Genomic DNA, 7,935 nt, shown 5'->3' with positions numbered 1-7,935 from the left:
AAATAATCTTTGTCAGTGAAGGAAGAAAAAAATATTTTATTTAACAATTTGCTGACTTTGTCTGTAACATTTTAAAAATTCACATATTATAGGTGAACCTTCATTTGTACTTCCTGCCTTGTAACTTGTAATTATCGGGCCTGGCCATAAAGAATATTCAACTACACTAAAATCTTTAAAAATCTACATTTTTATTATTGTTACCCCTTGGGGTATGTGTGTCAGCTCTGTCTCCCCATTAAATGGTGAATTATAGGGCCAAGATCGTACCTTTTACCACTTCTTAATCTCTCATGGTAACCTTCATTATTGTGAGCAATTTTTGGTCCTTAACTAGCTATTAATTGTTTGGAAGAGAGAAGAGAAAAAGCAATTATGAAATGATAAATAACTAGTGTTTCTAAGATGAGTCCTGGATGCAGGTTGGTCACGGTGGTGGCAAGGAATTGTGTCTAGCCTTGAAGATGGCAGCATCCCACGAGGGACATAAAAATAGCATTGGGAGCAAGGAAAGGCAGCTTAAGTGAAGCTTTATAGGGTTCCTGCCTGACAGAAAGCTGGTGAGCAAGAGTCTCTTGACGGAAAAGCAGCGTTTTACAGCTGCACAGCAATGCTCAATGGTGTTCAATTTGAAAATGAGGGGAATAAGAAGTGGGTTCTTAGAAAGCAAATCTGCAGTCAATCTTTTTTGTTGCTCTACTTTACAACCACATCAAACCCTTTCATTCCCAAATCTTCAATGAGTTTGCTCAGAATCGATTTTTGTGTGAGGAGAAACGAAAAGATGCCCCCCACCTATGTTCACTGAAGATAAAAAGCACGATATTTAAAGTTAAGTGACATTTAGTGACTGCCAGTTTGTTATTAATAGCTTTCTTGAAAGAAAAAAAATTAACCAAATTCCGAAAACGTTATTTTACGAAGACATTTAGTCTTAGCTGCTTTTCAAAGTCATTGTTGAACAGCTGCAAAATAGTTCAGTTAAAGAGATTTCTATTGCGCAGAGAGCCTAACACTGAAAAATATGTGTTGTAAAATTTCTAAATAAAAACTGGCTTATTTCTCTCGTTTTAGGCATTTCAGTAAATATTTGTAAAATCATGCTCAAGGTAGTTTTTACTTGGGAAACAAAACGCATAGTATCCGTCAATAATCAATCACGTGATTTTCTAGAGTTTACGTGTTCTCATTCCCCATGCCAAAATGCATACATGTTTATATATACATAAACAGTGGTTTGAAAAGGAGTTATATGAAAATCAGGACCTCTGCAGAAAACAAGCTCTCATACTTAACTATTAATAAGCTCTATTCCATATCACTTTTCTTATTTTCTTACAATTTGGGTCAATGAATATGAATGAAGCTTATTGAGATGTTAACATATGTATAGATATGCTCAAGTTAAATTATTGTTTGACAAAAGTTATAAAAGATTAAGCTTAAGGACTCAGATTGAATGCCAATTACCAGAAACTGTGAATTCCAGTAAAACATGATTAAGCACTGAACTACTCCTCTTCCACCTTCTCTTCCCTTTCCTCTCCTCTTCTAGTACAAAAGCCATGTGATGGGGCCAAGCAAGGTCAATATTTGTGCAGGGGTGAAGGAGGCAATGGACAGGCAATCATCATGACCAGAGGGAATGCCAGAAGACAAGGGGAGTGACAAGGGTGTCCACAGAAGGGGCATCCTAGCATGGTGTACAGGAGCCCAGTGAGGGTAAAAAAGTATCCACACACAGAGGTCAGCCTATTACAGAGTGTCAGAGTCCAGTCCAGGTGAGGAAGTAGCCTGAATAGGGTGACAAAGGTATGCATGCAGGGTAGAGTGTGGTCTAGCACAGGGTGTAAGAGCCCAATAGGGTAGTGAGAGCACTCCCTGTGGAGCAAGAGGCCGTGCAATGACAGAAAGTTAGCTATTGAGCCAAGGCACAGGGAGGGAAGATTTTGACCAAATAAATAAATATATTAAGTATAAAAGGAATCTGTTTGCTCACTTTTGGAGAAGGTAGTTGTATTAGTCTGCTCTCATGCTGATAATAAAGACATACCCAAGACTGGCTAATTTATAAAGGAAAGAGGTTTAAGGGACTCACAGTTCCACATGGTTGAGGGGGCCTCAAAATCATGGTGGAAGGCAAATGAGGAGCAAAGTCTCGTCTTACATGGTGGCAGGCAGGAGAGAAAAAGAGCCACCCAAAAGGGAAAACCCCTTATATCAGATCTCATGAGACTTATTCACTACCATGAGAATGGTATGGGGAGAATACTATGGGGTAACCACCCCCATGATTCAATTCTACCGGCTCCCTCCCACAACACGTGGGAATTATGGGAGCTACAATCCAAGATGAGATTTGCCTAGGGACACAGCCGAACCATATCAGCAGTATATACACAAATAAAAAGAGAAAAGCTCAAATAAACCCTATGGTGTTGAGTTGAGATTGCAGGTATTGCTGTGAGCATATGTTTATATATTACACACACACACACACACGCACATACACATACATACATACATATTTTTAATATACATATAAAAATGAATATAGCCAGGTGCAGTGGCTTACGCACGTAACCCCAGCACTTTGGGAGGCTGAGGCAGGTGGATCACTTGAGGTCAGAAGTTCAAGACCAGCCTGGCCAACATGGTGAAACCCCATCTCTACTAAAAATACAAAAAATTAGCTGGGTGAGGTGGCGTACGCCTGTAATCCCAGCTACTCTGGAGACTGAGGTAGGAGAATCGCTTGAACCCAGGAGGCGGAGGTTGCAGTGAGCCAAGACTGGACCACTGGACTTCAGCTTGGGTGACAGAACGCAACTCTGTCTCAAAAAACATGGATGCAGATGTAAATATATAGTACATGTGCATACACATTTTCATCCATATATTCCTTAGCTCTAAGCTGCTGAGAGAGAGGGTTTGGGAGCAGCATGCCTCAAAGGCAGTAAGCACATCTAGTGTCCAGATCTTGCTTTCTCAATACCACTCTCCACTAAGAGGAACCAGATCTTCTTGGAGAAAAGGTTAATTCTAGGGCTTGTGCAAGGAAAGTACCAGATGAGCCTTGAACATCTTGTTGGGCCAGAAAATAAGAAAGTATTCAGAGAAAGATATAGATGTGTCAAAAGATGACAGAAGGCTGTTTGAAGAGGCCATCAATTTGAATATGAAAATTGATAATAACAGATTATAATCTATTGACTAAAACAGGAAGCTGTGAATCCATACTGATAGAAATAAATTGAAATACTAATGAGGAATAGTCTGTTTACAGTCCTACAGTAATTTCTTACAAAACACTCATTTCCCCACCCCCACCAAAAATAGTATTATTTTTTTACAGAGAAGGTTGGCAGATGTCACCATGATCAACTGATCAAACTTATCACCAGTAATAGGACTAATCAAAATAGTATGCTAATTAATACGAAAAGAGCCCAACGTCACTCCTGTGCCATCCCTGCCAAAGATGTACGAGCTAAATCTAATCATGATTTAGGATCAGAGAAACCCAAATTGAGATAAATTCTATAAAGTAACTCTTGTAATTTTCAAAAGTATCTGGTTATGAAAATTAAGAACCGCCTAAACACTGCTTCCACGCTGACGGAAATGAAAGAAACATTATAGCAGATCCTGAATTGTTGTTATACATACTTTTGTTACGAAGGACATTATTGGGACCATTGGCAAAATTTAAATGCGGTCTGAGGAGGACGTGAGAGTCGTGCATCCTAGTTAACTTCATCATATTGATGCTTGCTTTGCAGTTAGGCAGGAGAACTTCCTGCTTTATAGGAAAAATAAACTAAAATTTTCAGAGGTGATGGATCATCAGTTTAGCAACTTACTCTCACATGGTTTAAGACCAAACAAACAGACTTTTCTTGTAGTGTGCTTGCAACTTTTCTGTTAGCCTGGGATTGTCCAATAAAATAAAATCTGAGCCTGAACATATAAAGAAATTCTTCTCTTAAAATATAATACAAAATAATCCGAGAGAAACCCTAAACTAATTTGGCAGAATTTGATTCTCTCAGAATTGTATTCCCATTTTTCATTTAGGTAATATGATCAGAGCACACCTTGTGAGCCTATACAGTAACTTATTACTAATATAATATGGAAATGCCAGGAAGATTCACTCGCACCAAACTTCCATAATGCCCAAATTTCCATAATGGAAAGTCTTTCCCATGGGTTAAGAATCCTGTTTCAAAAGGACTGTTTTACAATATAATGCACTGGATGCCAGGTGAAGAACTACTGACAGGAGAAGATACATTTTTAAAAGTATATGTGCAAGTAAGCCTCCTCAAATCCTTTCCCTTTTCAAACTTGAGAATATGGGGGTGGGACAGGGTGGTGGGAAGCGGAGGGAATGTCACAATCCCAGTGGAAAAAACAGGTGTGGCTACGTGACAGCCTGGTGACAAGAATAGCACCATCAGCACAATCAGAGACCCATTAAGTCACCATGACCAGGGAGATGGTGGATCCAGGTAGATGACTGATCTCCAGATCAAGGTGGGCCCAAAAGAACCAATGATTGTGATTGATTATGCCTAAGACATCAAATAAACCCAAAGGTGGGTGATCAGATTGAAGATCAGTCAGCCAAGCATGATTGACAAGCCAGAGAACCAACGTTTTTAAAAACATTCCAAAGGCAAGTACAAAGATGAAGGGGAAGTCAGGTACATACTAACTTTCCACAAATAAATGTGTACTTGCTAAGAGAATTTAGTACGATGTTGTACAGCCACAGTTGTCCTTTCCTCCAATCCACTCCTAGATTCACTTTTAAGATTATCATTACAGATGCTGAAATCACCTGTAGATGAGGAAAGAGTGGACCTGTCTCTGCCTGCCTGGTCTTGGGTCTTGTAGATGTAAAAAAAAAAAAAAAAAAGAAGGAATGCATGGTAATGTGGAAAACAGGAGATGCCCACTCAGAATTCCGTTCAAGGAGAGACTCTGCCTCACTGGGATGGGTGTGATCAACAATCTTCCATACTGAACTCCTTCAGGGTCCACCTAAGCTGGAGAGAAGCTGCCTCACTCAAAGTCATACCTTTCCCAGGACACCCACCTCAGGAAGCTAAGCAAGGTGGGAATAAAATGCCCCAGAACTTCCATCCTGACAGGAGACAACTCTGAAGAGGAATGTCTGCTCCAGACTCCGCAACACGGCACCCCCAGCCCCCCAACAACAGGCTTCCGGAGGCTTTGTGGAGCTTCCATCACAGTTCAGCTTTGCAAACTGCTTGGCTCTGCTCTTTCCTTTCTTGTTCTTTACTGTGAATTCCTAACAAACATTTTCGACCATAAATTCAATCTCAGCATTTGCTTCCAGAAAACCCAACCTGTAACAGTTCGTGCCAAAAATAACCTGAGAAAGCGTCACGGAGTTTGGGAGAGGAATCCGTGTTGCCAGGCTGACAGCAAGGTAAAAGGAGCCAGAGCGTCCCCAGTACAAGGCAGAAGTCCAGCTCCTAACACTCTCTCACTGCTGGTGAATTGGGACAGTGAACGAATGGAAGTGAATCCATTAGGAGGTGTGATGTGTCGAGCATTTGAAACCCATGGAGGAAGTAGTGTTAGACGGCTATTGCTGAGAGCCATTGATGTGCTACAGAATGACAAGCTGAGAATGAATAAAAACCAACTGAAGCGCAGGTGTGAACGCCAGCGGGTCATTTTGGTTGTAAACGCAGGACCTGGGACTAAGGTAAGACCACGTGAGACATTCAGTGCAAAATCTAAGAGAATACCATAAGCCTCAGTCATCAAAAGCCACTTTCTCTCAGGCTTACAACGCCTTCCTTAAGCTGATCCCTCAGTGGAGTTAAGGTTGACAGGAAAAAGAAAGCAAGCAGTCGCCTCCTTATAGAACTGCTTATGGATATTCTGTTGTCTTGTTTTAGTGTCTGTAAATACTACAACGTACTTTTACTGCAACAACAGTGTGCTATATGTGTGGGTGTGCTAGTTGTGTCTACACTAGGGGTTCTCAACCGGGAGTTTTGCTGCCATGGGACATTTGGCAATGTCTGGAGACATTGTCGTCATGATGCAGGGGGGAGGGGTGCGGGGTGGTGTCACTGGCATCTAATGAATAGAGGCCAGAGACATTTCTAACCATCCTACAGTGCACAGCACAACTTCCCACTAATACACACACTTAACAAAGAATTATCCAGTTCAGAAGGTTAAGAAATCTTGGTCTCCACCCTAGGGCAGTTACCAACTGCAACACATTAATTATTATGTGGGTCAGGAATTTAGAGTCCAGAAGTGTCCTCGACAAACTTCAACCATCACTATCTAAGTAGCACTACTGGGTTCCATAAATAACATTTGAAATGAACGTTGTAAGAAAAGCAAACTGGTTACAAACTGTGAGTAGGTGCTTCTGTCTTTCGATACGCATGAGAATTAAAATCCAGTGATCCCAGCAGCCTCTTCAGCCCAGAGCGTCAATTTAGCACACATCAGTGGGGAGTCTACCACACAATCCAACTACAAGTTTAACTTGACTCTTGTTATCTGTCTTCAGTGCTCTTTAACCACCTCTGGTCATACCAAGTCCTTGAGCCCAGCAGCTCATGAGCCAACCAGCTAAAAGCAGAGGTCCTTCTCCTGTTCTGGAAAACACCTCCTATTAGTGGCCATCTTTAGTTTCTGATTCCCAAAAAGTAGAGAGCCTGAGGCAGAGGCAGGTGAAGTGTAGAAGCTTCCTTCTCCATAATATCACTGGTAGGCCTGTCTTATAATGAAGCGAAGTCTCGTGATGGCACTGCAAGTTACTGCTACAACTAACCTAGGCATGTTTGGATCTTCATAGTCATTAGGTTGTTTTTGGCAGATATCAGTACCCATGTCTGGATAGTCTCTCTCAGTGAACACTAAAATCCCTACAAAGGTGATTCCTTCAGGCTGCCTCATATCCTCCATCTAGCTCTGTCGTGGTAAAACCTACCAAACCTATTTATCTTCCCTCAGTCATGGGAGACTTCAGAGAGCTGCCCCCTTAAATGAGGCTTTTTTAATAACTTTGTCGTAATGAATTTAGACCTTCTGTTCCCAACAGTGTGCTATTCCGGCTGTAAACCTTGCCCAGTTCAGGCATAGAAAGAGATCTCATTTACTAACTTAGAACATTAAATAATACCACTACAGTAACGTGCCACACAATGGCATTGCAGTCAGTGAAGGACCGCCTCTACAACAGTGGTCCCATGTGATTTTAATGGAGCTGTCCTGAACAGGTGTACCAGTTTTATACCATATTTTTACTGTACTTTTCTATGGTTAGATATGTTTAGATACTGTACTTTTCTATGGTTAGATATGTTTAGATACACCATCGTATTGTAGTTGCCCACAGTATTTAGTATCATCACATGCTGCGCAGGCTTGTAGCCCAGGAGCAACAGGCTATACTATACAGCCTAAGTGTGGGGTAGGCTACACTATGCAGGTTTGGGCACATGCACTCTACCCTATAATGTCCACACCACAACAAAGTCACCTGACTACACGTTTCCCGGAATGGATCCCTGTCATGAAGCAACACATAACTGTATTTAAGGCTGCAAAATAAACCACATTCAACTAAGACATGCTTAACTATAAACTTTGAAACCCCTTTTTCTTAAGAGAATTATTTTATTTCCCTGTGTCAACACACATTATGTAAAGTGTTTACAAAATGTATGTGCATTTTGTGTGAGCAAAGCCCTTTGAGATTTTAGATTCTCACGTATGCAATAAAGGCCTCTGAAGCTGGCCTTGACTTTTGTCAAATAAATCATTATACTTCCCCCTTGATTTCTTATAGTTTCTGTTCATTAGATACTTAATAAAATACCATAGTATAGACCTGATGTCCCCTTAATGCCTATCACAAATATAATATTT

The sequence above is a fragment of the Mandrillus leucophaeus genome, unplaced genomic scaffold, assembly GCF_000951045.1.
Source record: "Mandrillus leucophaeus isolate KB7577 unplaced genomic scaffold, Mleu.le_1.0 Scaffold365, whole genome shotgun sequence".
Classification (NCBI taxonomy): domain Eukaryota; kingdom Metazoa; phylum Chordata; class Mammalia; order Primates; family Cercopithecidae; genus Mandrillus; species Mandrillus leucophaeus.
This window is presented reverse-complemented; position numbering follows the sequence as displayed.